The sequence below is a fragment of the Toxorhynchites rutilus genome, chromosome 3 (assembly GCF_029784135.1).
Source record: "Toxorhynchites rutilus septentrionalis strain SRP chromosome 3, ASM2978413v1, whole genome shotgun sequence".
Classification (NCBI taxonomy): Eukaryota; Metazoa; Arthropoda; class Insecta; order Diptera; family Culicidae; genus Toxorhynchites; species Toxorhynchites rutilus.
In genome coordinates, this window is record NC_073746.1 from 325,424,831 (window position 1) to 325,446,091 (window position 21,261).

The window sequence follows — 21,261 nt, forward strand, 5'->3', positions numbered from 1 at the left end:
AATACACACCTAAACAACGCGCTGAAATTGTTCAGCTGTACATTCAAAATAACTTCTCAATTGTGTTAACTAAACGTGCGTGGAAAAATAAAAATAAAGTTAAAACATCACCTGGAGACAACACTATACGTCGATTATATGCCAAATTTATATCGTCTGGTAGTGTTGGTAATGCCAGTCATCTGTCCAGACAACGACCAAGACGTTTCGACGAGAATATTGATGCCGTTCGAGCCAGTGAATGGGGAGCGTTATCGGACAATGATAATCGATTTTTTATTGCCATTTGTTCGTGAAAATGAATTGGACAATTACTGGTTCCAACAGGACGGCGCTACATGCCATACAGCGGCTGCCACGACCAAATTATTGCGCGAAATGTTCCCCGGAAGATTAATATAGAAAAACGGTGATTATGACTGGCCACCGAGATCACCTGATTTGACGCCTCCTGACTTTTTTTATGGGGATATTTAAAATCCAAGGTATACACTGGTAAACCAAGGACCCTGGCTGCGCTGAAAGACAATATCCGACAAGAAATTGCTGCCATATCGGCCGAAACATTGGGCAAAGTGATGGATAATGCCGAAAAAAGGGCACATTTTGCGGTCAAGGCCAGAGGCGGTCATTTACGAGATATCATAATCAAAAAGTAGTTAGAACAAATCTCCTTGGACCAAAATAAATGAATTTCAAAAAAATTTTTTTTAAATTCCACTTCTTTACTTTGCTATTGCAAAAACAAATCCTTCCACTTTAAATGGCCCACCCTGTATTATTTGGACTAAACGACTGGAGATGTTTAATATTCAGATATTTTACATTATAATATTCTTTGTTCTTGAATGTTATTGTTTCAGTATTTTGTTGGAACACATCAAAGAGGTGGTAAGTATTGGAGAATACACTTCTTTGTTTCTCAAATTATTTATCTCGTTTTGATCACAGCATAACTCAGTCGGAGAACATGTTTACTCACTTGCTTGGCATACGGAAATGAAATACTCAAAGGTTTACGAGAAGGAGTACCGCTCAATTCGGAGAACTATGTTGATCGTTATGCACGCGGCCGAACAGTCCCTGAACATCAGCTGCGGAGGACTCTTCGAGCTGAGGCTGGAACATTTCTTCGAACTGATGAGATCATCTTATCGACTTATTACGTTCTTGTGGAATTTCACCAATGATTAAAATATCTGTGATTTCTGCGCGGAGGTGACGGTTATAGTTGACTAGTTGTTGGGAAGGGTCTCATGATTACTCATGAAAGGGGGTTGATTACGGATGGATACCCAGACTTTCTCAACACTACTACTGTTGATACGAAGAATTTGCAAACCTGCTGAATTGTCACTCAACATGTAGAATTGTTAATGATGGCAAAACGCAATAAACAAAAACTAATCGTATTCAAAAATAGTGAAAAGGAAAAAAAGCATTATGTGTTCAAAAATGGCACAATATTTATCAGTTAAAATTTATTTTGTAAAACTGTTCTATGTGTAAGAGTATATTTCACTTTGTACCTGGTGCTTATTTTTTGTTTTCCATTATATTGGGGTGTGAATTGACACTACCGTTTTTTCGTTGAAATCTAATTTGATTCTAAAAACATGTTACATAGAAATATTGTACAATGTAACAGTTCGGCTATAAAGTTTATAAGATAACACAGTAAAACTATTTTTTTTGCAAAATTCAATATTATTATTCAACATAATTGCCTTCGAGGGCGATACAGCGATTATAGCGATCTTGAAACTTTTCGATACCATTTTTATAGTACTTTTTCGGTTTTTCCTCAAAATAGGCCTCAGTTTCGGTAATCACTTCATCATCGGTCTTAAATTTCTTGCCAGCGAGCATTCACTTCAGGTCTGCGAACAGACCAGATCTGGAGTATACGGTGGATGCGGAAGCAATTCGAAGCCCAAAAATTCGGATTATTCCATTTTTTCACAATAACAAAAGTTGCTTCACTCTCAATGCTGTAACGATTGCTGTCAAATTTTGACTTGTACTCATTGAAAGCTGGTGCTTTGTGATAGTCAAGTAGATTTTTTCAAGTGGCGCCATCTGGACGTCAACCTTATGGACTTTTCAGCCGAACTGTTATGCTCCATCAACAGCTACCTCGGTCCATATTTCGAACCGTTTAGAGATCCCCTGTCTGAATAAGGCCCCTTCTTTTGAAGCAATATTTAACATGTCAATATTCGATATCTTGACGAAAACTGTTGTCAATTCGAGATCTCCTAGACTTTTTCCGACTGATGACGTCAAAATTCGGTTCGGTGACTCACTAATCGAATGGCCCAGAACAGTGGTCTACTTAGGGCTCACTCTAACCCAGTGGAGGATGACCACCACGGCGGCCGCGGCCTGATTTGAAAAAAAAAAATCATATGAGCGAAATTATGAATATAGTTGAAAATTATTCCATACAATTGATTAGAAATAACTTTGCGAGTAATTCTTGTTAATCGTGTGTATCCAAACTATCTAAATTCATGCAAGTAACGGCAGTAAAACCGAGTTTATACGTTCCCACAATCCAATCGACGAAAAAAACATCGACCTAACAACGACCGTAGCGCTGTTACCTATTCACGATGACGACGATTAGGTATCGACATCTGGATACGGCATTAGTTTGTATGAGGCAAACTATTCTCTATCATATTAGTCGGCCCGAATCAGTTTATAATTGCTAAAATTTGTATGAAATTTTTTTCTTGGCATAATTTTTCCTACTTAAAGTACGTTGTCATGACCCTAATTTGAACGTTTAGATATTCTCAAAAGAACTTGTCATTATAATATAAAATTATCTCAAAACATATTTTTTTATGACGTTTTTTCACCACTTGTAGGCAATGGTGATTTTCACTTACATAGAGTACTAATTTGATTAAGGAAAAATCATGTTCATTCATAATTTTCATTTTAAAAGTGTATTCATTCCTTCTGCAAATCCATACTGTCATGCCTCTTCCCCAATATCGTCAACGCGAATAGTTCGTTAGTCGAAAATACTGAATAATTAAACAAACTAAATGGCGTCACTGGTGGTTCTTTTTTCCACTCCGCTAAACTGTCATCTCAAACAAAAACAAATGGATCATACAACTGGTGAGTATGAAATATATTTCGGCTTTTTAATTATTAATTATTTTATCTTGTCTTATCAGCTATGAATACATTCGACTCGTTTGCTTCCATCAATCGGTAAGTGAGAAAGATGATTTCTCCCATCACCACAGTGCGGATTTCCACTTCTATCACAGCAGCCAACAACATCCGTTTTCCTGCTGCAGTAACCTCCAACCCCTGTTGGCAATGCCGGGGAACAGCATTAACAGCAGCAGCAGCAGCAGAATTTGACCATGGTATGGTATTGCGAAGAACTTTCCCCATTAGAGGTTCCGTGCTTCGCGCACATTCAAAAATCCTCTTCAGACACGAAAACTCAACGACAAGGAGGTATTTATCAACTTGCTCAGCTGAATTACCACCCGGAGGAACCCGAATGCACTGATTCCGTTGTATAGTAGAATGAAAATAGGCGAGGTAAGCGAACGTAATCGCATGATATTTTAATGTTCGCATTTTTATCCGGATCATACAACTGGTGAGTAGGGAATTCATCTCTGCTTTTCACTTACTAATCATTTTATTTTGTTTCAGCTATGAATACATCCGACTCAATCAATCGGCGAATGAGAAAGATGATTTCCCTCATCACCATATTGCTTATTTCCACTTCTGTCACACCAGCCAACAGCATCAGCTTTCCCGCAGCAGTATCCTTTAAGTCCAGGGTGCTATTCCGGGGAACAGCATCAACAGCAACAGCAGCAGGACCTGGCCATAGTATTTCGGGCAATTTTCCCCATCGGAGATCCCGTGCTTCACGCACATTGAAGAATCCTCCTCAGCCACATATCTGTGTCATCGAGGGCAAAGAGGTATTCATCAATGTACTCAGTCGGATTTGAATCGTCAATCTAGACAACCCGGATGCACCGATTCCATTATATACCTTATTTTTATTATACATGGATTTTTATTATTTTTTTTCAATAAAATGCTTAAAATCGATCAATGTATTTCCTTTTCTTTTTCAATAACAAACCAATACAAACAAGCAGCAAGCAGTGCTGGAAGCAGCGCTGCAAGCAGGTCGACGCCTTGCACATGTTGGCGAAAAAGTGGCGTCAAGTTGTTCGATGAATGCATATGAAAGGTCGATAACTCGATTGCAAAGTGGCAGCATTTGAGGTCGATTGTTGACATTTCATCGACCCGATCTTGGCAGGCAAAACGGAATGTGGGTTGTCAGTTACTCGCTGTCGAGTAAACGTCACTGATCCGAACAATTACGAATGTACCCATACCATGAAATTCGACATTTGATTTGTGTCATGATGTGTGGAATAAAGGGAATAAAGGTGTGACCGTGTCGTCAATAAGTGCGCGAGGGGAAACGGTAAAAATATACAGAGGACTGTGGAAAGGGATTTGACTGTAAATAGAGATGTCTAAATTTTTCGTTTATTCAATTGTCGATTAATCGTGGGGTCATTTTTAAATATTCGATTCATTCTTTCAGTATTCAGTCTTTCAGTATTCGATTAATCGAGCAAACATTTATCTCTTGTAATCAAAACGAACAGACATTCATGATAAAAAATATGATGGCATAATTCTAAAAATTACATTAAATATAATTTTGTAATAAACATGGTGCAGAATAATGGTTTTTGAATAAAATGATATTTCAGTATGTTAATAAATTTACCATTTCATGATTTTGTGAGGACGATTGAAAAAAGAGCACACCATGAGAATAATGCACAACATTTTTATTACACCAACATAATTTTTTTCTGTTCAAAACTACCTATTCTTCGATTGTTGTTGGAATAGCTGATTTGTTTGAATATTTCTGCTTGGTCTCTATAGCTACTAGCTACTATTTATAGAATCATTGACCACTAGTATAGTATATTTTCCTTGGCACTCTGAATTTGGATACTTCTATTTTAGAACGGGAGCTGAGACTACCTTCTTTAAGTCCGCATTTTACTCCTGCAGACCCTGAATTCTTCTTCCCAGTCTCCTCCACCTCCAGGGAATTAAAGCATAAAGCTTCAACCGTAAATGATTTAGCATATCCGATGAATTTCGACGAAACACCATGACGGTTAACACTCTTATACTCGCGCATAGGCCTGAGAGACCAAGAAATCAATAATTCGTTCATTTCTCAGAAAACATCAACACTACCACATTGCGATTCTCTCTAGCTTCGTCATTCGTTGTTCGTCATCGTTTAGCGTATCGTATAAGTTGGTACGAAGGGGAGGTATATCACTTTTTCACCACCTTCGGTCTGAGACACCGACGCGCGTTATGGAGTAACTTTTTTGGACTAGTGACTTTTTTTCCTATTTTAGAATATTGTTCAATGAAATGTATAAATTAATGTCAGTGGCGTGGAATATTTATCAAATATAATGCATAATATCATTTTCGGACTATTCTTATTTGGTTTTAGTCCTTTTGTCACCGGATTGAACGGATTCATATATTATTCGTCGATATATTCGTCGTTAGATTCATACGTGCAAAAGTAAAGTACAAATGTTTGACATTCGCATAGTTGTTCACTAAATATAATGGTCACGCATATACACACTTGTGAAATAATTGCACTTGCGGAAGAATTGTAAACTGTAGAATATAAATTAATCGGTGGCTTATGGTTATTTTTACCGTTACAGCTTCGAGTTTTTTTTCTATAATATATGAGCTGAACAAGTCAAGAACAAGTCGCAGGAAGTTCCTAGAAATCCTTTTATATCATCTTTTTATGCCACATCAAAAACAGGCATTAAGTTTTTGTTAACCAAGAACACAGAAACAAAGAATATTAGATATAGGAAAACTTGAAATTCCAGAAACCTTACAATAAAAAAAAATACCTCCATCACCGACCGACATCGAAAGTCGATTTATTCTCTTGAGCTGAAACATATAATAAGTTAGAGTATATTACAAACCTAACTTTAACCGTAAACGACTTACCTTTCAACTTTTCAATGCCCTTATTCCCACCAAAACAATTCCAAAAAAATTCAATTCTGAAAAAAAGATATTGCAAAATATTGCAGATTGTTTACATACAAAATCCAAGATGGTTGAAAGGCCTTTCTCATAAGTCGCGCTACCGTATTGTATCTATCGTGGATTTGTGTAAGTCCAGTCGATTAATTTTTTTCGCAGATATTGGTGATTCAAAGCCCATGGAATAATTCTCCAATTTTCTCTACCCCATTCTTTTCCGATGCAGAAAACATGCAGATGGATCTCATTGAAACGCAGTGTGATTTAGTGTTGCGTGATAAATTTTAAAACCATGATGTCTTGGATTCCTACTCTAGATATGTTCCAGAAGCGCGATTTCCAGTACTAATAAAACATGCTCATTTTATTACTTCTTTGTTTGAATCCGCAAATATTTGTGAGCAATTATTTTAGTTATGAAGGAATTAAAATCAAAGTCAAGGAACAAAATCACTGAAAGTCGTTTGGAAGACACGCTTCACATCGCTATAGGTGGGACCAGAATGCCGCGCTATGCGTCGCGTTGCGACAATTGTGCTTTGACACTTCATTTTAAATATGCGTGTTTCCATTTAGTCGAACACAATAATGCGTTGCGTCATTAGCATCGTTGTTCTAAACGCTAATATTTGTTCTAAGCTGCTTGCGCCGAATTCGCGATGACAGTGGCATGGTGTCGACGTCCGGTGACAACTTCAAATTAGGGCCATAATTTGGGTCCCAAACTCATTAGTGTAATCTCTATCAGATTATAAGACACGAAGCCGGTTTTTGAATTCTAAAATTTGAATGAAAATTTTCACATCATGTTATTTGATTGCTTGAAACACGTGTTTCTGACTTTCATTCAACCATATGGCGAAACAATTCCATTTTTTCATCATAATATAGAGTCGTCTTCATAAACAATTTTCGTATGAGACTTTTTCACCACCTGCAAACAAAAATATTTTTCATTTAAATAGAATACTAGTTTGATATACAAAAGCTAATTTTCATTCATAATTTTAGTTTTGAAAACGTGTTCATTCCGACTGAAAATCAGCTATTCTTTCACTCTTCCCTAAACTAGTAAACGAAACTCAATGCCGCCAGCGCGGATACGTCAATTTGTTGTTTTTAAAAACATTCAACTGATCCGTGGACACAACAAGAATAAAATTTTCAAACGAACTTTATTTTGTTTTTGTTTACATGAAATGTGGTGACGCAATCAACAGACTGCATCGAGCGAATATTTTAGTACAAAACTCATGCAATGACTGCTGATGAGAAGCAACGCACAACACGGCATTCTGTTTCCAGCTTATCTCTCACATTCAAGCTGATTTAGATAAAATGGCTCAAGAAAAGTAGTACGAATGAAATCGAAACAGTGTTGAACTTCTCTCTCACCAAGTTTCGTGGTCCCATCGATACTTTTTCTGTTTCCCAGCAACGATAAAGTTCGGCCTGTACGTGAAGCATGTGGCAACTGTCACGTCATTTAAATGCGAGAAATCGGCAAAACAGATCTACGAGCTGCGCAAACCGTTTCCTATCGATGGACGATTCGTGTTCCATACACTACAACAGTACAAAAAACAGCTGTTGTGGGCGATAGGCCCATAAAGGGAAGTCCGAGGTCGGTAAGCTGTATAATGTTATCTACGTTTTCATGAACGCGTTCAACGCAATCCTCTTCGGAAACAGAAGTGTCTATCAGTCGAAATTAATTGGTGCGTACATCGATGTGTGAGTCATTTATTGACGGCCAGATTGAAGCGAATATGTTTGGAACGATGCAAAAAAATCCTGGAATGGTTAAAAAACGAAACTGACAACAAACCTGCCAGACTTTATCTCCCCAAATTACGTGCCTGTGGATGTTCTCATTGGAATTACCAATCGTTAAAGAATTCTATCGAGAAGCTGCAGCGATTGACGATTGGCCTTAGTGTTTTCGACTCTGCGTGAAGAAGCGAATAAATTTGCCAAAAAAATTTAATTCTGGATACTGGATAATTCTGGATACTTTTTTTTTTTACAATGAAATATTTGAGTTTTCATCTCATTTTGTTCTCGAGTTATGAGTCTCACAGGTATAGAACTGAATTCCTTCTAATTTAGAATAAAAAGTAAGTCAAAAAAGTTCCAGTTAAATACGTATATTTCACATTTCATTATGAAAAGTAGTAAGAAAAAAATCATTGCGGCCCGCGGCTATAATAAAAACTCTAATGCGGCCCGCACCGTGGCCACCACTGCTCTAGACAACCGTCTGATTTTAGATAGTCATCACGTTAATAAAATCATCATGAAATGTAATATTCTTCTCCGGTCGTAGTATTCGTTGCAGGTCCCGAAATCTACGAAGATGAAAAATTAATATCGACTCTCCTCTCAGTCGCTTCGCTTCGACTAGCACTACTTCGGCACACGCCGTCAACATGCCTTGAATTGACTAGAAATGAATTGACGAGCGTTAAGAGCAAGGATGACTGATGAACAATTCTAGCAAATGGTTATTCTAATTGACGTGACTAATGAATACAAATCTGTCTCTTCATTCAACCTGACTTCAATTCACACTACTACTCCCCCTGACACGAATTCCGTTAACCGCGTACACAATCTCATTTTTACGTCTATATAAAGTGAAACGAAAACTTGATTTCTGATAGCAACAAAACGCCCAAAGCGCTGTTAACCCTTTTGCTACGAGCGTCGTCTTTAGGCGACACGAAAATGATACTGCACATCGATCACACCAGCGCGATGTGCATACTTTTCGGCGCATTGCTTCGTACAGCGGTAGCACTCCGGCGGAGCACACTGCCGTATTGAAAGGGTTAAGTCATGCTGACGGAGAAACTACCAATAGAAGCCAAAATTCATTTCCATTTGAATATGTAGGCGAATTTCTTAGTCCCCTGATTATTCTCAGTTGAATATGACCTTGCCGTGGTTGGGATTGTTGATTTTCACAATTGTAAGGTTAATCAATCTGAGACTTTCGGATCCAGACAAATTTACAACCGTTTTATTCTACTGATTATATATTATTTCCCGTTATATAAAGCAGTATAGAAATATAAGAGAATGCTCTTCAGCTTTTGAGCGTTGCGGTGGTCCTTTGAGAGGATTTCAATATAAAATTCAATAAATTGTTTACACAATTTTCGTTGGCAGCATGCAATGCATTACAGGTAGGCATGGGATTACGGCATTTATTAGTAAGACTATAAGATTGAACTAGTGCACCCGTGGCCGAGTGGTTAGCATCTCACATTATCATGCCGAGTGTTCGGGTTCGATTCTAGTTCTGGCCGTTGGATTTCTCGTCAGAGAAATATCCTTCGACTTGCACTGTGGTCACGCGTATTTTAGAGCTTGTCCCTCGAAATACATTTAAGGCGTGTTATTTGGCTTAAGAAATCTCAACTAAGTATTAATGAACGACGCTAGTTAATATGCATACGTTGAGACGGCAAAAGTACCACAAGGGAACGTTAACGCCATTCAATTCAATAAGTTTGAACTTACTTTCAAATTCCAATGTCAGATCCAAGTATCAAATTAAGTCCGAAGAATTTATGATTCTATTTTGTTGCGGTTAATTATTATTTTTTAAACCGTAACAAAAGCCTTCGCGAGAGTTGGTTTTGATCTGCCAATTGATCTTTTTTAAGGCAGCATGAAGGCAGACAGCGATGAAGCACAATTTATGTCTGGCTCCAGGCAGCGAACAGTAGACAGCTTTTCATAAAGTTTTGAAAATAGTCTTCCTCAAGGTCCACAATTGCGAGCTATTAACTCACGATTTTACGCAAAGAATTCTCACGACGAATTGCGAATTCTCACGCCGGTGTTTTCAACTGAGACGATTGTGATCAACCCTCTTTCATTGTTTGTAATTCAAAGTTGTAAGTTAAAGAAAAATCTAACCATTTCTTTCTCTCAATCTCTCTCTCTCTCTCTATCTCTCTATCTCTCGAGCATAAAGAGCATAAAGAGAAAGAGAGAGAGAGTCGTCTTAGTTGAAAACTCCGGCATGAGAATTCGCAATTCGTCGTGAGAATTTTTTGCGTAAAATCGTCAGAAATCGCAATTGAAGGGCTCAGAAGAAAAGGGGTGTAGGTGACGATTTCTCTTCAACAACTTTTTCTTTAGTTAATAACTCAACTGCAAAAACGTTTCAATTTGAGTTTGACATAGAATCCGATAGGTGAGGTTCTGACCTATCTTCCACGTTGTCAAATACAGCTGGGAATGTGTTTGCAAGTTATGACCAAAAAAGAGAGTCGATGTAGAGACATCATCGATTATGTCACTTACACCCCTTTCATTTTGAGCCCCTCAATTGTCTTTTTCTTCCGAATCGATGGAGGTATCTTTTATCGAAGATCAGCCAATGGAGCAATCATATGCTCTGCATAAGATGAGTTACAATTCAGGATAGTGATTCTAGAGGTTGAAATTGAGGTTTCACATGAAAAATGTGACAATCGGTCAGTTGGTGTATGTTGTATTGTAAGACGATTGAATATATTATATATTTCATTTTGGATATTTTATAGTACTATGTCTACAAGGCGACAATCAATTCGTCTAATTTTTACAATATAGGTCTGCAAATTTAGAATCGGTGCGCTTTTTTCAGTACAGCGCAGTACAGTACAGTACAGTGGTTGGTTCTGGGATATTTGACAGCAGATTTCCTACAAAGTTTTTCTCTTAAAATCCTTTGCGAATTTTTTTAAGGAAACGTTCGTTGTTTCCTTAAATTAGCTACGATGAAAGAATAAGAAGAGAATAAAAACTGCACAAATATAATGAAATCCCCGATATGGTCGGATACAAAAATTACAGGGGATTTGAAAATGACAAAAATCATTGTGCAGAAACATAGTAAGGGAAGTTTGTCTGTTTCCCGGAAGGTTCAATCAAGGCGTCTAAGCGGTACAGTGGACCGGAAACTGCGACAGAACGTCATGAAGGCTTTCAAAGCAAATGCAAGGCTTTTGGACATGGATGTGGCCAAAAAACTCGTTGCTGATTGCTGTATCCTCCGCGTAGAACGAGATACACACTATAACATGGCGCAGCTTGGTCGAAACCACCCCGAATGGGTTATTTGAACTGATTGAGAACTAAAGATGACCTACGAATTAGAAACTTATTGTAATTCATGTGGAATTGACGTTAATTATGTAAAGAAGTGAGAGTTTCTCCATCTGGTTCTATAGTTATGAAACACTGGAATTTTTGTTTTTTGAATGTTTCGCGGCTGAACACAACAATAAAGTTCAAATGGCCAGTCTTTTAAATTATGATAGTTGTTAAATCCTACACTATATTCTTCAGAAAAAATGAGTGGTTCTATAGTTGTGAAACGCCGTGTATATTCAAAAACAAAAACTATATGCATATGAAATAATTTAAAAGGATTTTTTTGGACTCTACTGTATATAGAATTCGATTATATACAGCGATAAGAATTTGGATGCTGTATTTAATTTAGTCCGTAATGCTTCTGAATCCGGACACTTTTTCATAACATCTATTTGCATGTTGAATTAATGTTATGATAGTTACTATTGTATCAATTTAGTGTAGTGTCAAACATGCACCTAGCTGTTGACAAAAATGTTAAAAATCAAAACAAATATTTGTCCGGGATAAAAAGCGCACTCAGAAGATGATTTTAAATCCGGATCAAAGTGAAGGATGAAATTTCTTATTGAAGGAATTGCATAATAGTATGTTCATAAAATAACAATCATAACAAAAATTTTATAACTTTCGTTCATTTTTGATGTTTGGTTTAACATTATAATGGAAAAACAATGAAATAATAAGCTCTACAAAAATCAATAACTAATTTCTCTCAGAGTCAGGGCTCTGCATAGTCATAGTGTTCTATCCTGAATCGGACGCAGGATAGTTGGACCAGTGGACTGTAACTTTGGAATTTCGTTTCAATAGACCTTAGGTTGCATGTAGGTGTCCACACAGAATTACCACGGGTGGGGTTCTTATGTGGATCTACACACTTGGTCTAAATAGATACACACTGTTCGGATAGGTTTTTCTTTATTTCTTCGATGTTACTTATACAATGGTTGGAATGAAAATGACACTCTCTTAGCTGTCGATGCGGCTTTTTATACCCGTCATTGGGCGAACATACATGTTCATGTTTTCTTCCTTTTTCTGTTGCGCTTCGGTGGCATACCGAACATACTCCCCCCGATCGGTACGACTTACGATCTGCTTGGATGAGATGTACTTCGAATAGAATGGTTGTCTTCGATAGGCAGAATTGAAATTTTGTTGATAGGTCTCCGGAAAATCGAACCATCCACGGATACATCAACTGCTCGGATCAGACCGTCACTTCCTGGATACACTGCGGAGATTCGACCCAATTTCCAGTGGAGAGGGGGCTGGGTCCGGTTGTGTAGAAGAACAATCATACCTTCACGAACGTTGGGCATCACCTGTAAATTTTTCTTCCGCGGTTGCAGCGTGTTGAGATAGTCCTGGTTCCAAGCACGCCAGAAGTGCTCGCGCATTAGCCTAAGATGTTGCCAACGATCCAAGCGGTTTGCCTTGATATCTTCAAGCGATGGTTCGGCTGGAGCGATGAGAGGACGTCCAATCAAATAATGAGCAGGTGTAATAACTAGTGGATCGGCAGGATCGTTCGAAATACTATAAAGTGGGCGAGAGTTCAACACTGCATCAATCTCAGTCAGGACTGTTACAAATTCTTCGTAGGTTAGCTTCACAGGTCCAACAATACGCTGCAAGTGGGTTTTAGCGGATTTGACTGCTGCTTCCCATAACCCTCCAAACTCTGGGGCATCTGGTGGAATGAAGTGCCATTCGATTTCTTTAGTCTGGCAGTACTGCTGAATACGTTGAACTGCTTGTTGATTCCGGAATTGACGATATAACTCATGTAATTCATGCTGGGCACCGCGAAAATTGGTCCCGTTGTCCGAATGTAGTTGTTGAACCAATCCTCTTCGGCTCACAAAACGTTTAAGGGATGCCAAAAAGGCATCGGTGCTTAGGTCGGAGACAGCTTCCAAATGAATGGCTTTAGTAGCCATGCACACATAAACTGCTATATAGGCCTTCGTTAATGTCGGACGGCGAGTTCCATGCTTGATCCAACATGGACCAGCATAGTCTACTCCAGTCACTGCGAATGGAGGCGATGGTACAACTCTTGCTGGCGGCAAACTTCCCATTAGCTGCGTCGTCTTAGATGGATTCGTACGGAAACATTTAACACAACATCGAGTGACTTGTCGAATAGTAGATCGGGCATTTAACAACCAATATCGCTGACGCATTGCGTTCATCAGGCCAGTCTGTCCGATATGAAGCAATTCGATGTGCATTTCTTGAATCATCAGTCGAACTATAGGGTCTTTGTCAGGTAAAATTATTTGGTGTCGATTGTTGAACGGCAATTTGGAATGACTAAGGCGACCACCAACTCGCAGTAAACCGTTACTGTACATCGGCCGGAGATTACCGATTCTTCTGCAGGGCTCATTAGCAATAACTCGTTCAATTTCGTCTCCTAAGTGACTAAGTTGTATTATGCGGATGACAGCTTCTGACGATTGATACAGCTCACGAATCGTCAAGTGGGATCGTTCTCGTTCAGACGCAATCTTTTTGCAGTTCGCAACAAACCGCAGGATGTATCCCATTATTCTTTGTATTTTACGGAAGCTGCTGAATTTATACAAAAATGCGAAATGAGGACTACTCACGGCTGCTGTAGCTATAGCGGATTTCATTTCTGGTAACATATCATTGGGAACATCTTCAACATTTTTTGTTTTGTATTGTGACTTTGTGAGGAATTCGGGGCCGTCCCACCAAAGCATGTTTTCTTCCAGAAGTTCTGGTAGCAGACCACGTGATGTAAGGTCGGCAGGATTCTGCTGAGAACGAATATAATGCCATCGGTACTCACTCGTATGTTCTTGGATGACGGCGATACGATTCCGTACGAACAATTGAAGTAGGTTTAGAGGTTTCTTTATCCATGCTAAAACAATCGTGCTATCACTCCATAAAACTATGTCCTGGAACGTTATTCCAAGGGCTGGTATCACCTTCTGGAGAAGTCGCGTAAGTAATAGAGCTGCACAAAGCTCTTTTCTGGGTATGGAAAGGTCGTGTAAGGGAGCAAGTTTGGACTTGCTGCATAACATTCGAAGTTTGGCTGTTCCGTCGTTGAATATGCTTCGTAGATAAATACATGCTCCGTAGGCTACAGTTGAGGCGTCGGCAAATCCATGTAACTCGAAGGCAATTGCATTGTTAAAAGTCACACATCTCGGAACCTTTATTCGGTTGAGTTGTGACAACGAACACAGTAATAGATTCCACTTCTGGGTCAGTTCGGTGTCAACTGACTCGTCCCATCCTGCCTTAGTTCTCCAAATTTGTTGCACAAGTAATTTTGCCAGAACTATTACCGGCGAGAACAAACCAAGTGGATCGTAAAACTTAGCCACTTCAGCATAGATAATCCTCTTTGTAATTATTTGTTGTTGTATCGTTGGTTGCTTAGGTTGATTGGCGATATAAAGGGCATCTTCGTGGGAATCCCACAGCAATCCCAAAATTTTGATTACCTGGTTTGCTTCACAATAATCCATTGGTATTTGTTTCTCACACTCTTGCGGCGGTATGTGTTCCAGTAGCTCTTTCGAATTCGAACACCACTTATGTATGGGAAAACCGCCTCGACCAAGAAGCTGCCTTAATTGACGATAAACTTTAATAGCATCAGTCACACTTTCAGCTCCAGTGACTATGTCATCCACATATATATCCTCCTTTACTATGCGCGCGGCAACGGGGAAATCACGTCCTTCTTCTTCTGCCAGCTGCACTAAACATCGTGTGGCCTGGTAAGGGGCGGAAGCTGTTCCATACGTTACGGTTTTCAATTCCAGTATTCGCAGCGGATGTGCCGGATGTTCTCTCCAGAATATTCGTTGGTAGTTCTGATCTTCAGCTGCCATTGATACCTGGCGGTACATTTTTGCTATGTCCGCCGATATTGCAATTTGGTGTTTCCGGAATCTTAGTACAATGGAGAATAATTCGCTTTGTACTACAGGCCCGACGTGGAGAACATCGTTTAATGATAAACTATCAGGAGTGGGCTTCGCACTGGCATCGAAGACTACACGACATTTTGTGCTGGAACTCGAGGGCCGCAGAACAGCATGATGCGGCATGTAAAAATTGCGTTGATTAGGCAGGTCATTGGCTTCGTTAATTTCGTGACAGTGACCAAGAGTCTCATACTCTCGGATGAACTGAATATACTGCATCTGTAACTCAGGGTTGCGCACCAACTTCTTTTCCAACATCAGGAATCGCTTCAGTGTCAGGGCTCGACAATCATTCATCTTGTCAACATTCTTCTTTAGAGGTAGTTTTACAATGAATCGTCCGTTTGGGTCTCGCTTATACGTGGACAGGAAATGCGCCTCGCAAGCCAATTCGTCGGCAGAAAATTTGGGAACATCTGACACTTCTTCAATTTTCCAGAATTGTTGCATCATGGTTTCAACTTCTTCAATTGAAGCTATATTGGAGTGTTGGAGGTTTACTGTTGGAGAGTACGGTTCGTGAATAACTCCAGATACGATCCATCCAAGGTAGGTGTCGCGCAAATGAGGAAGGCCATCCTCTAGAAGAAGCTGACTTGGTTTGAAGATGTCAAAGAATATTTCTGCTCCTATTAGCATATCGATCTTTGCAGGCGTGTGGAACTGGGGGTCTGCTAGTATCAGACCAGTTGGGATATTCCACGAGCCAATATCCTGTTTCGATGTAGGGATAGTTCCAGTGACTTGTGTTGTGACTAAACAATCGAGGTTCGCATGAAAGCTAGATACACGGGATCGAAAACTAATGTTGATCTTCTCACGAGCTAAGGATCGCAGAGCATTGATGCCGGTGATTGGAACATTCGCACGTTTCTTCGGTACTCCAAGTCGATTGGCCATTTCCTCTGTCACAAAATTCACCTGAGAGCCGCTATCCAATAGTACTCGGCATGGATGAGGTCGGTTGTTCTGGTCAAGAGCATGCACCACCGCAGTAAGTAGTAGTACGGTTTTGGTTGGTTCCCCAACGTAACAGGAACATGGTGTGGAAATCGAAAAATCTTGTAAGACTGAGCTATTTTGTTTTGCAGTCATTGGATTGTACATCTGAGGAATTCGCAATGGCTGCTCAATTTCTGCTTTGATGGGAACAGAGACATTAGGTGTTACATTCGGCCGCGCATAAGATACTTCTACTTCATGTAGCAAAGTATGATGTCGTCGCTGACATTTACGACAAGTTTTATCAGAAGGACAGTCCTTGGAACGATGTCCCTTCCGCAGGCAATTGAAGCACAATCCAGCCGTTCGAATCATATTATTCTTCTGGACTGCAGTGAGGTTGTTCAGAGCTGTACACTGGAAGTTACGATGTGCACCGCTGCAAATTTCGCACACGTTTTCAGATGGGCTGGTGGAAGCCGCATGACATTTCTGCAATGGGTACTTTGGAGGTGATGAAAACTGCTTTGCCTTAGGTACAACTGGCACTTGACGCTGGAATGCACTCTCGCAGCTTTCTAGTATTTGACATCTCGATTTCAGAAAATTTATGGTATGCTCATACTTTGGGAGCTCTCCTTTCCGCTGCGTCGATTCCCAAGCCTTTCGTGTGGACTTATCGAGGGCGATGTTAATCAAATATACAATGAAGTGTTCAGAAACACCGGTGATATCCTGATCCAAGAAGCGTAAACTTTCTACATGATGGCTGACCTCATTCAGAAGTGCACGTAATTCTTTGTGGGATTCAAGACGCACAGGCTTGAGTGACAGTAATCCGTGGAGGTGAGACTCGACTATCACCCGTTTGTTTTCGAATCGCTCAGATAATACATTCCAAGCTTGCTGATAGTTTCCCTCGCTCAATATTCTGGCATCTAAAACTCCTGCTGCGTCACCGACAAGGGCTTTATCGAGATGATACAGCTTCAAAGCTTCTGAATCGCCAGAGTTCGTCATTAGGTCTTGGAACACCGCTTTAAATTTTGGCCAGTTGGAGTAACTGCCATCAAATGTCGGGATCGGCGCCTTCAAAGGCTTCTGTTGCACAATAACTTGCGGTGCTGATTTGGTTTGGGGGACGGTGTTGTTCATTGTCAGAATTAACTCTTCTACAGTTGTGGAAACGTAATTGTGAAGTTCTTCAAATTCAGCATACACTTCCTCTTGCTGATCAATCGCTTCATTCGGAATGAGTGGCATCGCTTTGCTATGGAACGTACTAAACTCAGCATAGGTCGCGGATAAATTTTTCGACATCACATTCAATTGTGCCAAACTGAGTTGCTGCTGGGACTGGAGTGTATTGCGGATTCGCATTACTTTATTTTGCACCTGGGCTCGTTGACGAAAAATTCCTGTCAATTCTTTGACGGTTGTTGTATTCAATTCGACTTCCCAGTCCTGGAACTCGTGAAATGATTCGCTATTTTCAGAAGAGCCACGCTGAGGATCTGTTGGGACTGGTTGCTGTTCATCTGGAGGGGTTTGTTTTCCCGGAGGCGGCGATCTATCAAGCGGCATTTTTCTTTATGTGTTTCCGCGCACTATCACCTCGCGAATGGTTTTTACGTTTTGTCCGATTTACACAACAAACGGAATCAACTCGCGCAAAAGCGTTTTCGAATGTACTCGAACAAACTTGTTACAACGCGTTTGCGCACACAACGACACGCATTTTATAAAAACAACCCACGCGACAATTCGAATGATCGCGTCTAAACACGCAACAACGCGTAGTAACCACAGCAAAACAAAAATTTCGGCACTTCTTCTTCGAAACACAGGTATCTCGGAAATCTCGTATCAGGTTTCTGGTATACTGGTTCTCCAAATCCGGTTCGTTTGGACCATATGTTCTATCCTGATTCGGACGCAGGATAGTTGGACCAGTGGACTGTAACTTTGGAATTTCGTTTCAATAGACCTTAGGTTGCATGTAGGTGTCCACACAGAATTACCACGGGTGGGGTTCTTATGTGGATCTACACACTTGGTCTAAATAGATACACACTGTTCGGATAGGTTTTTCTTTATTTCTTCGATGTTACTTATACAATGGTTGGAATGAAAATGACACTCTCTTAGCTGTCGATGCGGCTTTTTATACCCGTCATTGGGCGAACATACATGTTCATGTTTTCTTCCTTTTTCTGTTGCGCTTCGGTGGCATACCGAACACATAGTCAACTGAGGTTAGTCAGCTGACTATCTGACTGACTATATCCGTAGTCAGCTAGTAATGACTTTTGGTTTTTTCACGCAATTTCTCCGCCAAAACGACTGAACAGTCAGTCAGGCGTTTAGTTGCTATCTCCCTCTACCGACTCGACTATATCATTTCTTTCTTCCCAGTTCAATTGTCCTCATTGTATTTTGAAGTGACTTCCCCCAAAACGAATTCGTTCCTCTCTTTCTCTCTCCCATGTACGTGTATATGCAATGAGGTACATATGAGGTAGAGCAGTAGACAGAGTATATTCGTATTGGTAAACAAAATATGGTGTCGTAATTATTTGCATTCAATATAGAATCTATATGAAAGAAACAAAACAATGTTTAAATTACGTACGGTTTCATGATGTCATGAGCCAATTTTCTCATGGAATCTTGTAACTGATTGCTTTTTAATAGATGATAATTGTATTGTGACTTATTTCCATCATTTAAAAGGTAAAAAGGTCCAGAGAACAGTCGTATTCTTAGTCCTCCGGAATAGTAGAATTTTCAATGAAATGTTTCTTGATTGTAAGATAATGAAAAAGACACACAAAAATATCATTTCCATTCATCTTCTCCGACATGTTTCCACAAATATCCACTGCACACTATCACATTATATTAATATTCAGCGGGAATTCCAAAAAATAACTGTTTTAAAGAAACTTACTGAAAATAGCCTTTTTTGCATGGATGTGTAAGGCAATTGAATGTAAACACAAATATGAACGTCACAGATCGAGAAGTAGATATGGTAGCGCGTGCTATCACGCACACTCTACCATCTGCTTCACCTATACTTCTTGCTCATGGGTGTGCATTAGGATTGGGCGATCTTTATAAAAAGATCGATCTTATCGAATCGATTCTCCCAAATGGCGTAGGGATCGATCCACTGATTAAATCGGTACCAAAGAATCGATCTTTGTTGAATCGATTTTTGAAAAATCCAAAGCTTTTTGTCGATTTATCTGCTTATTCTATATGAATGCTGTCGTTTCTTTGAACAGGGATAACAAATTTCATATTGCTATTGAAATATCAAAAGCATTTTGTTTTGTTTCTCAGCATGAAAGCCACAGCCACAGGGCATTCATCTTGTGCCGTCAGGAAGTCATTTTATTTGATAAATTAATTGAAAAAGTATTATTAGAAATTTAACAACCGCCCAGAACTCAACTGACAATGATCCCATAAAAGCCAATCGCGCCATACATCTGTCATTTAGTCGAAACCGATTCTTGATTTTGGCGCCAGATCTAGAAAACAACCTTTCGCCTATAATTGACGTCAACATCAGGTTCAGGATCCTATGCGCATCCGCTCACAGTTCATTCTCTCAGTAGCTGCTGCTAGTTCTGTCTCTGTCAGCATTTGTACAGAAGTAAATCTTAGAAGAAGTTATCCAAATGATGGCATTATGTTTAAAAAAATGTTAGGTGACCTTTGGTGAGATAAAAAAATCGATGTATACTGAAAAACAAATCTACAAAAAGATCGAAAAGATCTAAAGTAAAAAAATCGATTTTCTCGATTTTCTCGAATACAAAAGATCGATTAAAAAAATCGGAAATCGGAATGGAAAAGATCGATCTTCTAAGAATCGATCCGAAATCGCCCAATCCTAGTGTGCATGCATCGATGTTCGAGTTCAACGTGGTTTGACATACGCTACAGGTGAGTTAGATTCTTTTGTATCGTACACGAAAATTGCTCACACGTATATAATAGCGTGTTGTGTGTGTGCCCTATTTTGCTCGCTATTTACTAATACTAACACGAGGACCTTTATAGCATACTTGATAAATGTCTAGGTTCGTTGGTATGAATTCACGATGGGTAGACAATAAACCGTCCATTGAAGGGGTCACTTCTTTTTTGCATCAGAAATCAGGGTAAGGGTAAGGTATTGTATTATAGAGACATTAAACTTTTTCAGTTCATTCGTCTCTAGCCTTGAGAAAGGCCCTTGGAAAACTTTACTCTACTCCAACACTACCCCTCCACACTCTTGCCTTGAGAAAGGCACTCGATCCCTCGCCGTCCTGCTCGTCCAGCAACGATGTTGTCCAGTCGGTGTCCACGCAACGAATGATCAGAAATCATCTTCTTCTTCTTTGTTTTTAAGAGACTTTAAACTTAATTCAGAAATCATGTTTTCGTTCCTCTTTATATGGACGTAAAATAAGATTGCATACGCGGGTATAGAATTAGTGTCAGGGGGAAATGAAAGTGTGGATTGAAGTCAGTTGAATGAAGAGGCAGATTTGTATTCATTAATCGAGTCAGTTAAAATCACCACTGACTGGACTAGTCCACCAGTCATCATCCCTAGTCAACGCTAGTCAATTCATTTTCTAGTCAAGTCACTTTTTGTTGGCGGCGACTGCCGAATCAGTTCCAGTCGAAGCGAAGCTACGGAGAGTAGAGTCGGTCTTAATTTTTCACCTTCGAAGATTTCGGGCCCTGCTCAGAGTAATGCTGCTGACAAAATGTGGTCGGCATTAAAAGCAAAAATGAATTCAAACCATAAATAAAAATGTGTCCGGATTTGAATTCACGGCACAATGAAGATATTTACAGATTTTGAACAAATATAACATAATTTTGTGAAATTCTGTGATTCACAACAAACATGAATGTCTTCTAATTATATAGGAACGGTAATTTTCCATGCTATGATATGTCAAAACTTTTAGTAGCTGAAGTTATCATCGTAAGCGCTTAAGCATTCAGATTCTCAGAGTGAAAAAAGGTATTTTTCGATTCT

At 39.5% G+C, this 21,261-nt stretch overlaps 1 protein-coding gene and 1 long non-coding RNA gene across 6 annotated transcripts in view; one reads left to right on the plus strand and one right to left on the minus strand.

The window, feature by feature from the left end:
- The window catches only part of LOC129775465 (band 7 protein AGAP004871-like), a 108,287-nt gene that overhangs the window by 28,478 nt on the left and 58,548 nt on the right, over nucleotides 1-21,261 (minus strand). The gene's annotated exons all lie outside the window — the stretch shown is intronic.
- LOC129775467 (uncharacterized) lies at nucleotides 2,858-4,081 on the plus strand. Its single transcript, XR_008742959.1, has 3 exons — nucleotides 2,858-3,135; nucleotides 3,195-3,634; nucleotides 3,691-4,081. It is a non-coding gene; the product is annotated as an uncharacterized LOC129775467 (long non-coding RNA).